This window comes from Schistocerca serialis, chromosome 1, assembly GCF_023864345.2.
Source record: "Schistocerca serialis cubense isolate TAMUIC-IGC-003099 chromosome 1, iqSchSeri2.2, whole genome shotgun sequence".
In the NCBI taxonomy this organism is placed as follows: domain Eukaryota; kingdom Metazoa; phylum Arthropoda; class Insecta; order Orthoptera; family Acrididae; genus Schistocerca; species Schistocerca serialis.
In genome coordinates this window covers 798,037,576-798,056,232 of record NC_064638.1, presented here as the reverse complement: position 1 = coordinate 798,056,232, position 18,657 = coordinate 798,037,576, and the positions used below count along the sequence as shown (strand labels likewise).

General features: G+C 44.3%; 1 protein-coding gene and 1 non-coding gene across 2 annotated transcripts in view; both read left to right on the top strand.

Annotated features, from left to right (window-relative positions):
* The window catches only part of LOC126483852 (uncharacterized), a 225,298-nt gene that overhangs the window by 73,764 nt on the left and 132,877 nt on the right, over positions 1 to 18,657 (top strand). The gene's annotated exons all lie outside the window — the stretch shown is intronic.
* On the top strand, positions 16,390 to 16,464 carry Trnat-ugu (transfer RNA threonine (anticodon UGU)). The gene has a single exon. It is a non-coding gene; the product is annotated as a tRNA-Thr (tRNA).

Genomic DNA, 18,657 nt, shown 5'->3' with positions numbered 1-18,657 from the left:
CTTACAAAATTCTGATAATAGTAATGATCTTTTGAAAATAACAGAATCGAATTGTTTAGTTTTAACATCTCAGAAAATTTCATTTAACCCCTCAGGAGGTAATTACCCTCCAGGTTGGGAGTCACTGACTTAGAGGATAGACGGTTCAGACAAGAAAATAATAGAAGCTTTTGAAATGTAGCGCTGCAGAAGAATGGTTCAGATTAGTCGGGTAGATAGAATAATAAGGAGATACTGAACCGAATTGTGCAGAAAAGAAGGTTATGGCACAGTCTGGCTTAAAGCATGGATCGAGGATCGGTTGACAGGACATATCCTGAGGCATCAACGAATAGTCAGTAGGTGGTGGGGTTGGGAGAGGAGGTAGAATTGGAGACCAGTGCTTGACTATAGTTATGCAGAGACGAGGAGGCTTGCGGAGAATATACTACCTTGGAGGTCTGCTTCAAACCGGTCTTCGGACTGTAGTCAGTGACACGTGGACGTGAAGATAAAACTAGACTAATAACAGCTCACGTAGTGGTATAATTAGCCATTCTTCTTTTCATTTATCCGTAATTGGAGTGAAGAAGGCTGGAGTTTAAAATTGTGCCACCGTCGAGGATACTGAAGACAAGCGACGAACGAGTAATTTTAGTTCACGATGCAATTTGTCAGACTTAATTATGGTTTGCTGTACATAGAGCGACTTTGCTGTCAATTTCTGAGAATGTTATTCTCTTCATTAGCCTCCAGATCTAATAATTATTAAGGGTTCCTCTCTGGTAGATACTACGTTACACGACAGGCGACTACTGTAACATACACTTAGGTGACATGGGATAGCGCGACATGCACATATACATATGGAGACAGTATCGCGTACACAAGATGTAGGGCAGTGCATTGGCGGAGCTATCATTTGCACTCGGGTGACTCATGTGAACAGTTTTCCGACGTTATTATGGCCAGACAGTGGGAACTAACACACTTTCAACGCAGAATGTTAGTTGGAGCTAGATGCATGAGATGTTCCGTTTTTGAAATCGTTAGGGAATTCAATATTCCGAATTCCACAGTATCAAGAGTGTACTGAGAATATCAAATTTTTTGTCGCTACCTCTTACCACGGACAACGCAGTGGCCGACAGCCTTTACTTAACGACCGAGAGCAGCGGCGTTTGCGTAGAGTTGTAAATGCTAACAGACAAGCAACGCTCCGTGAAATAACAGCAGAAATCAATGTGGAACGTACGACGAACGTATCCGTTCGGACAGGGCGGTGGAATTTGGCGTTAGTGGGCTGTGGCAGCAGACGACCGACGCGCGTGCATTTGATAAGAACACGACATCGCCTGCAGCGCCTCTCATGGGCTCGTGACCATATCGGTTGCGCCCTAGATGACAGGAAAACCTTGGCTTGGTCAGATGAGTCTCGATTTCAGTTGGTAAGAGCTGCTGGTAGAGCTCTAGCGTGGCGCCGACTCCACAGTCATAGACCCGAGCAGTCAAAAACCTAGTGGTAACTCCACAGTGGAGTGGGATGTGTTCACAGGGAATGGACTGGGTCCTCTGGTCCAAATGAACCGACCATTGACTGGAAATGGTTATGTTCGGCTACTTGGAGACCGTTGCTGCCATTCATGGACTTTATGTTCCCAAGCAACGATGGAATTTTTATGGATGACAGTGTTCCATGTCACTGGGCTAGAATTGTTCGCTATTGGTTTGAAGAACACTTGGACAATTCGAACGAACGAATTGGTAACCCAGATCGTCAGACATGAATCCCATCGAACAGTTATGGGACATAATCGAGAGGTCAGTTCGTGCACAACACCCCGCAATGGCAACACTTTCGTAATTACGGACAGCTAGAGAGGGAGCATGCCTCAGTACTTTTGCAGGGGACTTCCACATTCTTGATGATGAAAAAGTAATCCTGATAACAACGTAGTTTCTGTTGTCTTGTGTTTGTTCGATTTCTTTTCACTGCGGGTCGCGCTTGGACTTAATACAAGGATGGTTCATGTACTAAACTTTAATGTGAACCTTGTTGTCGTGCCGTTGCAAACAGATGGCGCAAGAGACTGCTCAGTCTTTGGCTCAGGTTCAGTTCTTACTACCATCCCATGTTTAATTTTTGCATCACACTTTTGTTCGGCTTTTAGAAACGAAACAAAGAACACATTTTGGCGACGCCGTGTATGAAAGGGCGTTTGAATTTGCTCTTGCAACAGCCTGATCGGCTAACTTCAATGTTAATTACCTCGGAACAGCGCAACGTACCGATTTTTTCCTTAACAAATATTTTACAGCAGACCTACACTGCAACACCCTTGCTAGCTTTTCAGAGTGTTTCTGACCACACTGTTTAATGTGACCATTGTGTACTAGTTTTGGTAATTTCAGCACGTTAATAACTAGCGTATAATCATACTTTACAATAAATGAAAAATAACACCTCAAACTGACTTTAAGAAGGAAAGTGTGAATTTTGTACATATAAAATGAAACATCTTCTGGAAAGTACTCGTAAATAATCTCAAGTTTTCATTTTCTGGGAGTGTAAGAGGGAGATGATAACTTTGTGTAGAGTAGAGTACGAAATAATGAAATTTGACTTATCATGCATATGAAATGTAATATGATAATATTTGATTAAAGTCGTAGGTGATTTGGGGTTATAGACGAAGAGAAATTTGGTACATGTAGCTGCCACCTTTGGCAGCAACTTGGCTTCAATCTGACTGGCCATCGAGTGGAAATGAACATGGACGACAGTGAGTGTTGACTTGTGAGACTGTAGATACTCTCTTACCAGATGTTCCCAGAAGGTGATGAAAAATCTAGAGGTAGAAGTGGCCTCTCCGTATCAAGCTAGCTCAGCGGTCTTGCTTTATCTTGTTGAAAGATGTCACAGAGACCTCGATGATAGGGCATAGCCGCCGGCCTGAACACGTAAAAAATGTAGCGGCTGCTGTCCAAATTACTACCTAAGCGTACCAGCTGATCGTGTTGTGTGCCCAATAGTAGCCATTAAATCAGGTGTTGGCCCTGTTGACAAATGCAGTCGGGCAACGTTCCTTCTCCTCGAAGATTCCACACGCGTATACGTCTATCGTGATCTTGTACACGGGATCGGAGTCGTCTGCAGCGACCAAGTATCGTCGTTTCTGTCAGCGCGCCTGTCTCAGATGCCGCGTCAAGGGCAGCCGCAACAGTGATCGCTGTGCTGGCAGTTCGTGATGCAGAATGGACACATGTCTTCCTGCAAACAAACTCACTTTCTAACTCAGGCTATATGACGCGAGTGTACGGTCATGCACGGGCGAGCGAACGAATATCTGTCCTCTCGGGCGGTAGGCACATGAGACTGCTGAGATCCTGCACTGCTTTGAATATGATGAGCCTCTGAACCCATCGAATCCATATTCGTACGACAGTCGTGGGATACCGTAGGCTACGATCCTCACTGTCGAATTGCGACTCATGTTGGTGAACATTTATTCTTCTTACACGAGACAAAACACGATCTCATCACAAAAAAGAGAAAAATATTAATATATTTCTGAATGAGAAACTCGCTTCGTAATCTTTCCTAATACACAGGCAATTCGCGTTCCAGCGACAAAATTTCACACATTGTTCGCGGACATTCACTGCTCATTTTGGTATGAGGACCGGTGGTCTTAGGTATCAAGTTTACGAGTAGCTGCGTTTCGTTTGACATTGGATTGCTAGCCGCTGTAATACTTCATGGTCGGCTCGGCCACCAGACATGAGAGCGATGGGCTTCTTCCTCTAAGGCGATGTGAAGATACTACTTTACCACGCTTCGGTCGATATTACCATGTGTTTCTAATTAAATTGCAGTTACTCATGGAGGTCTACTGTGGGCTGTAATTATCGTATGTCAGCGGAAGTCGGTAGATACGCTAATGCGTAAATGGGGAACGGATATACCCTGAAAAGAACATTACTTCCATATGTGGCCACCAGGTGCTACTGGGTATTAGAGGTACCGGTATGTAAAGCAATCTGGACCACCACCTCTGAAGGTCTCGCTGTATGGCGGTACAACATGCAATGTGTGGATTTCATGAGCAATAAAAAGGGCGGAAATTATGTTTATGTTGATCTCTGTTCCAATTTTCTGTACAGGTTCCGGAACTCTCGGAACCGATGTGATGCAAATTTTTTTTATATATATGTGTATGTATACGTACTTCTATATTTATGAAATGTATGGATTTCAGCTAGCAATAGCGCCAATGCTCTCAGGCGGAGACCGACAGAATAGATCATTGTACAATCACAAGTGGCTGATTATCCATCATGACTAAAATGTGAGACTGAAGTCTCGAATGCCTACTACATGTCATAAGAGTGGTAAACCTGTGGAGCTCAAATATAGCTTATTAATGTTTTACTAACTTGATGGTGAGTGTGATCGTAGGGATTCCTTTGATGCGTACTGACAGTGGGATCTTAACAAATGAATAGTTCTAGGTGAAAAGTGGAAGTCTTCGTTTACAGATTTTCTGAAGAGAATACATCGCTTAAGGTCCTCGCGTGCTGTCACACGCCAGGACAAGGCATAATCGGCTATCTACCTGCTTATAAAATTATTTCTATTGGTATCCCCCATATATGAAGAGACGACGCATCAGGCAGAATTCGATGCAACCTATACTGTAATATTAAGCACCTGTCTCCGTTTGTGCATTGCTACCATTATCAACAGAATTTGGGGACTGTATGTTTCTAAGCTTGCATTAAAATTGGAACACATGAAGACGTCAGGCAAAAATGTCGAACTTGCATGATGTGTACAGCATGCTTGGATATTCAAATGATTCGCTATTCAGCGTAGCCGCTCAAGGTAGGTAGAATGTGTATGACGATATGACATCCACGCAGTCATTTGATAAAAAATTACATAGGTGATCAGCATAACTATCGAGGAACTTTTATATGTCAACGGTAGCAGTTAGTGTTGCACTGAGGGAGTATCGCCGACTGAAAGATTTGAGGAAAAGCCTGATGTAATTAAATGGCTTAAAGAAGACGATAATTGAAATTCGAAAAAGTGGGTGAGGTTGGCGTGGCACCTGGAAGACGAAGCATCCTATCCAATTGGAGGTTGTTGACGAGGTTGCTGTTGCTGTAACTGACCATGCAGCACGTGTCCCGGGTAGTGCTAACGCTCTTGCTGTCTCACGAGAATTGTCCATCCCATGGTATGGTCCACAGTACGGAAAGTTGTACGCTGACACCCGTAGAAGATCCGGACGGTGCCGCAATTGAAACCCCATGATGCGCAACTTTCTGAATTTGTTCTTAGGTTTCTGGCACTGATGGAAATTGACAACATGTGACCGGGAGATATTCTATGGAGTGACGCGACACATTTTACACCACTGGCCATTAAAATCGCTACACCACGAAGATGACATGCTACAGACGTGAAATTTAACCGACAGGAAGAAGATGCTGTGATATGCAAATGATTAGCGTTTCAGAGCATTCACAAAAGGTTGGCGCCGGTGGCGACACGTACAACGTGCTGTCATGAAGAAAGTTTCCAACCGATTTCTCATACACAAACAGCAGTTGACCGGCGTTGCCTGGTGAAACGTTGTTGTGATGCCTCGTGTAAGGAGGAGAAATACGTACCATCACGTTTCCGACTTTGATAAGGGTCGGATTGTAGCCTATCGCGATTGCGGTTTAATCGTATCGCGACATTGCTGCTCGCGTTGGTCGAGATCCAATGACTGTTAGCAGAATATGGAATCGGTGGCTTCAGGAGGGTAATACGGAACGCTGTGCTGGATCCCAACGGCCTCGTATCACTAGCAGTCGAGACGACAGGCATCTTATCCGTATGGCTGTAACGGATAGTGCACCCACGTCTCGATCCCTGATTCAACGGATGGGGACGTTTGCAAGACAACATCTGCACTAACAGTTCGACGACGTTTTCAGCAGCATGGACGATCAGCTCGGAGACATTGGCTGCGGTTACCCTTGACACTGCATCACAGACAGGAACGCCTGCGATGGTGTACTCAACGACGAACCTGAGTGCACGAATGGCAAAACGTTATTTTTTCGGATGAATCCAGGTTCTGTTTACAGCATAATGATGGTCGCATCCGTGTTTGGCGACATAGTGGTGAACGCACATTGGAAGCGTGTATTTGTCATCGCCATACTGGCGTATCACCCGGCGTGATGGTATGGGGTGCCATTGGTTACACATCTCGGTCACCTCTTGTTCGCATAGACGGCACTTTGAACAGTGGACGTTACATTTCAAATGTGTTACGACCCGTGGCTCTACCCTTCATTCGATCCCTTCGAAACCATACATTTCAGCAGGATAATACACGACCGCATGTTGCAGGTCCTGTACGAGCCTTTCTGGATACAGCAAATGTTGGACTGCTGCCCTGGTCAGCACACTCTCCAGATCTTTCACCAATTGAAAACGTCTGGTCAATGGTGGCCGAGCAACTGGCTCGTCGCAATACACCAGTCACTACTCTTGATGAACTGTGGTATCGTGCTGAAGCTGCATGGGCAGCTGTACCTGTACACGCCATCCAAGCTCTGTTTGACTCAATGCCCAGGCGTATGAACGCCGTTATTACGGCACGAGGTGGTTGTTCTGGGTACTGATTTCTCTGGATCTATGCACCCAAATTGCTTGAAAATGTAATCACATGTGAGTTCTAGTATAATCTATTTGTCCAATGAACACCCGTTTATAATCTGTATTTCTTCTTGGTGTAGCAATTTTAATGGCCAATAGTGTACTTTACAGGGTCACTGAATACACACAACTGCCGAATTCTAGGTACTATTAAGTCGCGTGTTGTGCACGAAGACCGATTGCGCTCGCCGCATGTGACGCTTTGGAAGAGTGTAACTGTGTGGAAACAACTGTTTTCATGCATGAGGAAGCAACACCTAATTTCGTTCGCCCAGTGAAAGATCTGCTTAATACAATACAACAATCCCACAAACTTCTTACCTCCAGAGGTTTTCCAGATGCTTATCCTATATATAAGATCGCCTGTAACTTCTGGCTCTAGCGATGTCTGAAGGAACGCGTTTACCAGTGATACGTTGGCTCTCTACCTGATCTCAAGTTCAGTATGCAGGAACATGTTGCTGAGATCCCATTGGAATTGCTGCGAGCAGTTCATGACGTTATTCACGGAATGCAGCAGCTCATCGATGCCCCCCGTGCTAGTATTGAACAAATTGTGTTTACCGCGGGTCATAAGATCACTTGTTTGATCTTTTCTGCCTACGTACCATTCCTAATCCGTTATCTAAGGAAACATTACTGTGTGCCATTCCTGTATTCACATAGTCAGATTTCACAGCATAAATCTGTTGCACTTTAACGCATTAGAATATCTACCAAGTTTCGCTGCCATATGATAATTACAGCCCACATCGAACCTGTGTGAGCAGTTGCACTTTAATTGTAACCACCTGCGAATTTTGATTGCCTAAAACAGTCCATGTTGCGTCGCTGTATGCTCTGCCATGATCACAGCAGCAGACGTCTAGAACAATACCTGCAAGGAAACAGTTCTCCACTTTATCAGGTTCGATTCCATCGAGAAACAGCTGTTCCCACCGACTGCTTTCATTTCAAGTAGTAAAGGGTACAACAATCAGTCGCATGTATGGTGCATAGACAAGACGTATTAACTTTATTTTACAGTTCGCGAGTTGTATCATTTTGTTTATTATTTTTTTCACTTTTTAAAAACTTATGTACGAAAAACAAAAAAGGTGGTTGTAGCTAAAACCAGCGGCTAATGGTTAACGGCTACACTTGGTGGTAGCTTTTTGAACTAGCCAGTGCCATCACTTACCGTTGCATGTTTTACAACTGAACATAATTTAAAAACTCAAAACATATTGTTCAGGCACCTAAGTTAATAAAATAGCTATTTAAACCGTACTATATACTAAGTATGGTTAAAGGAATTAGACCAGAGAATATTGGTGCTATAAGGCGTCGCACCATCAGCAGTACGTCGAAAGGCCAGGAATCCTTCTGTTTTAAAACGTCCTTTCTTAAGAGTTTTGCGTACAAGTCCATTACATTTTATCCAGTTTGGTATTGAAACTAACGAACTGCCAACTACATAGTGTAACAATGCGGGACATACATTAGATGTTATCAGTGCATCATACACGTAAGGAGGGCGAGGTATATTGGTGTGACGTACTCTGAAGCCAGATGTGTTGTGATTGTAAACAGCGGCCTCAGTGTGAACTCAGCCTCCCACATAAACAATCCAGCTGGGACTATGTACATATAAAAGTGGGTTTAATGTTTTAACTTACATTTACTGGTATGTATTTTATGGCTGACTTATATTTAAAGCTTATGCGACTGTACATTTAATAAGGCATGCATGCCACATTATTAAATGTTTATGTACATGTTTTAATACTGCTGATGGCCGCCCGCCTCTCGTGGTCGTGCGGTAGCGTTCTCGCTTCCCGCGCCAGGGTTCCCGGGTTCGATTCCCGGCGCGGTCAGGGATTTTCTCTGCCTCGTGATGGCTGGGTGTTGTGTTGTCCTTAGGTTAGTTAGGTTAAAGTAGTTCTAAGTTCTAGGGGACTGATGACCATAGATGTTCAGTCCCATAGTGCTCAGAGCCATTTGAACCATTTGCTGATGGCCACACAGTGACCGAAATGTAGATCTGCAGTCCAAATCGTTTCCGACTAATTGCTGTACCTTTTAATATTTGAGTTCAGCATTTGTTACTTTCTGTACTGTACACTGAGAGGATAGACTGATGAGACTGGGATAAATGTGTACGTGATTCGCCTGCAGGTTGTTTAGTGTATGCGATTTTCAGGCTTTTTAACTTTTCTATGGATATTTTCACACTATCAAAGGTAATTATAGTAACAAAACACACAAATCGTAATTACACTATTGCTGTGTGAAGAGATATCGGAGGCCACTGGTTCCTAACGCCTAAATACTCAGAAAGTATCCCTGAACAACTCCAGAATTTTTTCCGGTGGAGGTCAGGCGCACCCTGTGTACAGAAATTAGTTGTCGTAACTCCAACCTACCTTGGGCGGTTACGCTGAATAGCTAATCATTTGAATATCCAAGCATGCTGTACACATCGTGCCAGTTCGACCAATGTTGTCTGACGTTTTCATGGTGTTCCAATTTTAATGCAAGCTTAGAAACATCCAGTCTCCAAATTCTGTTGACAGTGGTAGCAATGTACAAACAGAGATTAGACAGGTGCTTAATATTACAGTGTAGGTTCCGCCGCCTTCTGCCTGATGTATCGTCTCTTCATATGTGAGGGACACCAATAAAAATAATTTTATACGTAGGTACATAGCCGATTCTCCCTTGTCCTGATATGTGACAGCACGCGAGAGCCTTAAGCGCTGTATTCTGTTCAGAAAATCTATAAACGAAGTCTTCCACTTCTCACCTACAACTATTCATTTGTTAAGATCCTGTTGTCACTACGCTTCAAAGGAATCCCTACGATCACACTCACCATCAAGTTAGTCAAACGTCAATAAGCTATATTTGACCACCAGAGGTTTACCACTCTTATGACATGTAATAGGCATTCGAGACTTCAGTCCTACATTTTAGTCACGGTGGATAATCAGCCACTTGTGACTGTACCATGAACTACTCTGTGGTCTCCACCTCAGATAACTGGCGCTATTGCTAGCTGAAACCCATATATTTCATAAATATAGAAGTACGTATATAAACACATATCACAAGAAGTTTTGCATCACCTCGGTTCCGAGAGTTCCGGAATCTGAATAGAAAATTGGAATAGAGATCAACATAAACATCATTTCCGCCCTTTTTATTGCTCATGAAAACCACACATTGCATGTTGTACCACCATACAGCGAGATCTTCATAGGTGGTGGTCTAGATTGCTGTACATACCGGAACGTCATACCCAGTAGCACGTCCTCTTGGATTGATGCATGCCTGTGTTCGTCGTGGCATACTATCCACAAGTTCATCAAGGCACTGATGGTCCAGATTGTCCCACTCCTCAAGGGCGATTCGACGTATATCCCTCAGAATGGTTGATTGCTCACGTCGTCCATAAACTTCAATCTATCCCAGGCATGTCCGATAGGGTTCATGTCTGGAGAACATGCTGGCCACTCTAGTCGAGCGATGTCGTTATCCTGAAGAAAGTCATTTACAAGATGTGCACAATGGGGGCGCGAATTATCGTCCATGAAGACGTACAGCCGTTACGGCACCTTCCATGACCACCAGCGGCGTACGTCGGCCCCACATAATGCCACCTCCACCTTCTTGCACTTTTTGGACATTGTATCTAAGGCATTCAGCCTGACTGGATTGCCTCCAAACACGTCTCCGACGACTGTCTGGTTGAAGGAACATGCGAAACTCATTGGTGAAGAGAACTTGTCAGTCCTGAGCAGTACATTGGGCATGTTGTTGGGCCCATCTGTACCGCTCTGTATGGTGTCGTGGTTGCAAAGATGGACCTCGCCATGGATGTCGTGAGTGAAGTTGAGCATCATACAGCCTATTGCGCACAGTTTGAGTCGTAACACGACACCCTGTGGCTGCACGAAAAACATTATTCAACATGGTGGCGTTGCTGTGAGGGTTCCTCCGAACAGTAATCCGCAGGTAGCGGTCATCCACTGTAGTTGTAGCCCTTGGACGGCCTTAGCGAGGCATGTCATCGACAGTTCTTGTCTCTATGTATCTCCTCCATGTCCGAACAACATCGCTTTGGTTCACTCCGAGACGCCTGGACACAGAGTAATAACACGGACGGGATCGAGCTGCGGTATTGACCGTCTAGGCATGGTTGAACTACAGACAACACAAGCCGTGTACATCCTTCCTGGTGGAATGACTGGAACTGATCGGCTGTCGGACCCCCTCCGTCTAATAGGCGCTGCTCATGCATGGTTGTTTACATCTTTGGGTGGGTTTAGTGACATCTATGGTCAAAGGGACTGTGTCTGTGACACATCCACAGTCAACACCTGTCTTCAGGAGTTCTGGGAACCGGGCTGATGCAAAACTTTATATACATCTTCATCTTAACCAACTTAGTATTGGAAAATCATTGCTATGGTGGTAAGAATCACCTACCAATCAAGGGTTGGAGATAAAGGTGAAAAAAAAAGAGTAGCTGACAAGGCGCGCATACCCATCCTTTCGGTAGCGTTATCGCTTCCCGCGCCCGTGTTCCCGGGTTCGATTCCCGGCGGGGTCAGGGATTTTCTCTGCCTCGTGATGACTGGGTGTTGTGTGATGTCCTTAGGTTAGTTAGGTTCAAGTAGTTCTAAGTTCTAGGGGACTGATTACCATAGACGTTAAGTCCCATAGTGCTCAGAGCCGTTTGAGCCATACCTATCCTTTAGTCATCCAGATTTTGAGAATGCGAGCACTCCGGCACTTGCAACAATGTTTAGACATGATTTCAAATCTTTATGAAACTTTTTCTCCGCGACAACCCCCACAAAACGATGAAAGGAAAGAAGTTTTTCGCTTAATATACTTCCGCTGTTCTTGCAGTACAAATGCCGCATGATGCATGAAATTTTAGTTCATTACTCCTAATTGTATGCGCGACACATTTTTCAGGCAGCATTCACATATACCACAGTATTTTCCAAGAAAATTATATCATTGTATGTGAAATAGTTCAAGAGATGTGACGTCAAACACTGAGGTGCATGAAAAACTGCCGCATCGTTCACGACGATTTAATTTATTACTTCGTTACTACTAACTCAGTTCGCAGCACATTTCGCAGATTATCCGATATGTCGCTGAATTATCATTATACGACACATAATTTATAAGATATGACGTCAAATACCTCGTGGAAAAGTTATGCATCATATATGGCGTTTCAATACAACACCTTCCGCATACAGTATCCGCATTTGCCGCGAATGTATCTGCAAAATTACAACATTTTACAGCACATAGTTGAGGAGATATGCCGTCACAAACACTGAGCTGCGTGCAAATGAAACTGCAATGCGAAATTCGCTAGAGAGACAGGTAAAATATGTGTACAGATACCTGTAATTTATGTTAAATATACGTGAAATACATTTAACATGTGCGTACATGGGAAAAGCCACAGGTAACATCATTCTAAACCTTTTGAAGATATCAACCAAATCTGGAACACGTATTTTTTATAATCTGGAAAGGAATAGTGTGGGGTAAGAACCCCCAGCCTCCTAGAGGGATGGAGTTGACAAAGAGGAGAAAGAATGTGGGAGGAGGAGATGGACATTCAGTGAGGATGAAGGGGGAGATGAGTACAGTTAGAGGTGAGGAAGAGACGACAGACAGAGGGCAGGGGGAAATGTACAGAGACAGGAGAAAGGAGAATATGAACAGGTTGTGGAGGAGTAAGAGATGGGCAGACAGAGGGGGGGGGGGGAGGAGAGTAGATGCACAGAGAAAAGGGAGAAGGAGGTCGACAAAGGGAGTGGGAGGAGGAAATGTACATAGAGGGGGGGGGGAGATGATAGAGGGCACAGAAGGAGGTGGACAGAGTGGGGAAGGAGCAAATGGACAAAGTGGAGAGGAGCAGATTGATAGAGAGTGGGGGCAGTACGACAGCGACAGAAAATGAGAAGGATGGGAGGGGAGGAGGTGGACAGAGAGAGGTGGTGGAAGAGATGAACAGAGAGAAGGTGAAGAAGGAGATGGACTAATGGAAGATTGAAATAAATACATACCGGGGCAATGCCGAGTACTCAGATAGTAAGATTTACTGCTACTCAGTATTCCTCTGAAAGAGTAACTGCGCACAGTAATCGAAATGGAAATAAGAGTAGTCTGGACCAAAGCATTGACTGAACCCTACTTTCAGAACTGAACAGCAGTATTGTGAACGTGTATCAGTTTCAGAGTTGCTAGAGAGGTGGAGATAAAAACACACCATCTATTACCTTGGGTGATCATGTAAAATACTTTATAAACACAGTAATACCGGTAAAAACCTCATATATTCTTAATGAGTTTGTGCCGAGGCTATGATAGAAAAACGCTCAGGAAACAATTGAACTGAGAGAGACGAGAGGAACAAATTGTTGTGCCACGATTTTGTTCCCACGCAGAGTTTACTTTCAAACTGCGTCGTGATATTTGGCTGCGACAAGTGATCTTAGTGGTGAACAGACCCTGAGACGGAAGCAGTGGCTCATCCCACGGAGGTGGCCGCACGACATGTCTCCTCTCTCATAGTATTCGTCTAGAAGTGAGCTTTTATTCCATCACGAAAGTCGAAAATCGTTGACCCTTCCCCGGCTGTTGGATACTCCCCTACTATCTACCAAATCGGTCTTGTAAAAACGTTCCTCCCCCTGGAACTAACAACAATTTGTCTGCCTTAAGTCTCCTGGTAAGGTCACGTCTATTTTGTACTAGCTCTATAGGTGCATAACATTGCCTTAATATCGCACCTCCAGCTGTACGATGACGAATCAAAATGTATCACTATAGACTGCTATTTCACAGCATTTGTTTCAGCTGTGCAGACTACGGTATGCTCTCCGTCAACACGTTTCCGATCTGTGCGTTGCGTGCCTTTTTGTGTTTAATCATTACGCGAACTTGACGAATAATATTCCACCACTGCGAGTAGCCCGGTGCATCGTAGATCCGCTGTTTTAAAGATTGAGCCCTCGCAACAGTATGAAGCTAGCAGTGAAACGTCTGTCAGCACATTCGGCCCACATATCTCTCGGAGTTAAGTGAGGCAGCGTGCAAAAAAGGCATTCCACCAACCCCCTATCGTGGCAACACACACGTGCAGGACATGCGCGCAAAATGGTTGTCCGCCAGAGACTCCCGGAGAATGTCAGGGTTCCTGTAACACGATGCTGACGGTGTCTACCGCTAATGTGAACCATGCGCATCGCGCCTTGCGCGGCTGAAAAGCCGGAGTCGTCTTCTGTTTGTAGAAAGTAACGTAAGAAACTACGTCCTCCTCGAAAGAGTAGTAAGAAAGGAAAAAGCAAATGTTAGTAATCCTCTTTCAAATTTATTCAATTACAACTGGATACACAGAGCGGTAGATAGAGTATGTAAATAGAGTGTAAGATGAAAGATCACCCAAGAAAATCCTTCGATCGGAAAGGAAGGAGAGACAGGTCGACCAAGGAAACGATGGACGTAAACTTTATGAAGAAGGAACAGGCATGTGCCTCATCCCCGTATGTAAGACGACGACGACGACGACGACGGAGAGTTCGATGACGGTATTCAAACATCATTATCTAGACTTTTTCGTACTTTTCGCCCACATAGCTACTACGACTCTCCCAAAGAATTTCACACAAAGCAGAAAACTATGACGACTCTGACCGATATATCAACTGTAAACAAAATTTTCGTCCTACACCGAATGTTCGCATAGATATGCGTTGTGCCAGATTTAAAATTATGTGTCCAACTACAGCTGGAAACTGTGTCCTTCGTGATAAAAATGAGAGCTATTGACAGTCAGATACTGCTGCCTGGTTCAGTCGGTAAGAGCGTTGTCCCTAGAGGCGCCAGCCACTATGCCTTTCAAATAATTTGACATAAACGGGTCGTCGTTTTGGGGAAGGATACCAGACAGCGAGGTCATCGGTCTCATCGGATTAGGGAAGGAGGGGGAAGGAAGTCGGCCATGCCCTTTCAAAGGAACCATCCCGGCATTTGCCTGGAGTGATTTAGAGAAATCATGGAAAACTTAAATAAGGATGGCCGGACGTGGGATTGAACCGTCGTCCTCCCGAATGCGAGTCCAGTGTCTAACCACTGCGCCACCTCGCTCGGTGACATAAACGTTCAGGGGGAATGCAGAAGGTCTACAGTCACGAATACGAGCCGGAAACTCTATCAGCGTACAGGAAACTCTGCCAGACGTATCAGAGAATAGATAATGGCTACTTATCTCAGTAGACATGCACCACCGAACCTCTCACGCCAGTCTTCCTGCCTAAATACTCCAGAGTGAATGAAATCTGACGATTTTTGCTGGGGCATCTCTTTGAAGATTTGGTTGTCCAAGATTCAATCAACGGGATCACGTCTTCACCATTACATGCCCATCTCTTACACAAAAGCCGCAAACACCACAATGTGTAGTTTTCTACCTATACGTTCTGATAAAGATCTATACCTCAAGAAAAAATGCTCAATACGTTGGTTCGCACCTACCACAGCTTCTCTTACACTGTATGTCGATAAGCTATTAACAACTAGCCTTTAGACCCCATCTGTTGTTTATCAATGTCTTCAGAAGACGTGATGTCACTTAGCTAGACCGTTTGCCTCCCTCTATCTTGCGAGGTTGATTGGTAATGCGTTCAAAGGTATGAAGTACTGTGTCGTCTCGTTTTTGTAGCTTCTGTGCCTCTGCGCTGCGTTACAAGAGCAAGAATTGTAGTCATAACGGAAAAGATTCGGAATCATTTTGTAATCTGTCGCGCGTTGGCCTCTAAAGTTAGCCGTACTTTTATGAGGAAAAAAAAACAATGTTTTCCCCTTAATCTAACTTACGGCCATCTGGCTATTCGGACATCATTGTTATCCACTCTACTTATCCGGTTTCCAAAGAGACTCATACATCGCGATTATCAAGAACACTTAGGAAAATGTGTAGCAGAAATAACATCATCAGCTGTTTGTATTGGTAGATGGATGTACAGACATTCAAGGAAACGTCGCACGCAAGCGATCTGAACTGTTTCCTTCGAAGATACTATGAATGCAGGAATGTCACTTGATCTTCCTTACAGTGGGTTTTGCCAGAACATGTTGTTTCCTGCTTATGCGAACACGTGATGCAGTAAGGCAAGTATACAAGCGGAGCAGAGGCGAATGGAAAATCACTATAGCGACGATATGGGTCGCATATGGGGCAGTACACAGACATAAGCGACTTTGGCCAAATGCATGTTGTTATGGTCCGGCACCTGGTAACGTCGAAACTAGCCGGTTATTAGCGTGCTACTGTCATACCTAAGTGAAGTTCTTGTAGGATGGTAAAATGACCACTAAGCGACAAGGTGTTGGACATCCACACCTAATCACAGAAAGTGGGAGATATCCGAAAGAACAGACACCATATCTATATAAGTATATAGTTCTGGCAATACCGGCCATGACCTTCTTCTATGCGGATGCACGCATATTCCCCGAACTCTTACGGGACTCGGTAAGAATGTCTTCCACGAGTAATGAGTGTGTTGGGGTGTGACACTACGAATGTAGTGTGTGGACATACAAGGTGACAATGTGGGTCGCGCTTGAGGCGTGCGCGAGATAGTCCCTGCAGTCGCACTATACTCCGTGCCCCCGATGGCTCAGATGGATAGAGCGTCTGCCATGTAAGCGGGAGATCCAGGGTTCGATTCCCGGTCGGGGCACACATTTTCACCTGTCCCCGTTGGTCCGTTGGTATATATCAACGGCCGTCAGCAGCTGAAGGTATTAAAATTAATTCTAAAAACGCGCAGTGATGGTGCAGCGATAACCGCTTTGGAGCACACGATATACATTGTTGAATATAGGACTCTGCAGCAGACGACCTGCATTTTCCCATGTTGACTGAATGACATCGTCAGTTAATATTAGAATAGACCACGGAGCAACTGAGATTGGGTCGTGGGTTAGAGGAAACACGTGGCTTTGTTTGATGAATCACTTTTCTTGTTACGGCATGTCGAAGATAGTGTCTGGTTACACTGGCATCCAGGAGAGTGGCTGCTCTAAGCGCATTGCGCCACGGACCCAGGCCGGTGGAGGCAGTATTATGGTATAGGGGACCTCACCTGGAACTATGGGACCCTTGCACCTGTAGCACCAATCGATTGGACCTTGACAGCTGTTTATTAAGTAAATATTATTGCGGAACACCTGCATCCCTTCATGCTTGATGCCTTCCCCAATATCGATAGCATCTTCCAGCAGGGTAAATGTCAGTATCAAAAGGACGGACTCGTGCTACAGTTCTGTCAGAAGCATGATGGTGAACTCACATTGATGTCTTGAGCGCATAGAAGAAACATAGAAGATCCAAAGAACATCGCGTTTTGTTATAGGTTCAGTTCAGCAAGCGCGAGAGCATCACGGAAGTCTACAGCTGCATCTACATGTTTGCTATGCAATGATTTCGTGCCACATTCAAGCTATTTCTCTAACATCCCACTCTCGAACACCGCGCAGGAAGAACGAACACTCAAATCTTTCATGCGAGCTCTGGTGTAATTTTATTATGATGACCATTCCTCCCTATAAATAGGTGGCCGCCAACGCAATATTTTCATAATCTGAGGAGAAAGTTGGTGATTAAATTTTCATGAGTAGATCCTGTCTTTTAATGATTGCCATCCCAATTCGCGTACCATATCCGTGGCACTCTCTCCCTTATTTCGCGATAACAAAAAACGCGCTGCCCTTCTTTGAACTTTTCCACTGTCGTCCGTCAATCCTGTCTGGTATGAATCCCACACCGTACTCCGGAACAAGGCGGGAAACCGTAGTGTAAGCAGTCTCTATAGTAGACCTGATACATTTTCTAAGCCAATAAATCGCAGTCTTTGGTTTGCTTTCCCCAAAACGTTATCTATGTGATCGTTACGATTTCAGCTTTTCTTAATTGTAATCCCTAAAGTATTATCCCGTGTCCAGCCATCCTGATTTAGGTTTTCCGTGATTTTCCTAAATCATTCCAGGCAAATGCCGGGATGGTTCCTCTGAAAGGGCACGGCCGACTTCCTTCCCTAATCCGATGAGACCGATGACCACGCTGTCTGGTCTCCTTCCCCAAACAACCAACCAACCTAAAGTATTTAGTTGAATTTTCAACCAGTAGACTTGTGTGTTTTATGATGCAACCAAAATTTAAGGGATGCCTTTTAGTACTCATGTAGAAGACTTCACACTTTTCATGACTCCAAGTCAATTTCCACTTTTAGCACCATACAGATATCTTGTCTAAACAGTTTTGCAATTTTTTTGGTCTGATGGCTTTACCAGACATTAAATGACAGCATAATATCCAAACAATCTAAGAGGATTGCTCAGATTGTCTCCTAAGTCGTTTACGTGGATCAGAAGCAGCAGAGAGCCTATAACACTTCCGTGGAGAACGCCTGATATCACTCCTGTTTTGCTCGATAATTTTGTGTCGATTACTACGTGCTGTGTCCTTTCTGACGGGAAATCACGAATGCATTAGAATAACTGAGATGATAGTCCATAGGCACACAATAATCAGAAGTCGCTCGTAAGGAACGGTGTCAAAAGCTTTCCGGAAATCTAAATATATGGTATCATTTTGACATACCCTGTCGATAGTATTCATTACCTCGTCAGAAAAAATAGATAGTTGCGCTTCACCAGAATGATATTTTCTGAACCTGTGTTGACTCTTTGTCAATAAATCACATTCTTCGAGACAACTCATAATGTTCGAACACAGTATATGTTCCAAAATCCTACTGTAAATCGACGTTAGCGATATGGGTCTGTGATTCAGCAGATTACTTCCTTTCTTGGGCATTTGTGTGACTTGTGTAACTTTCCAGTCTTTAGGTACGTATCTTTCTACAAGCGAG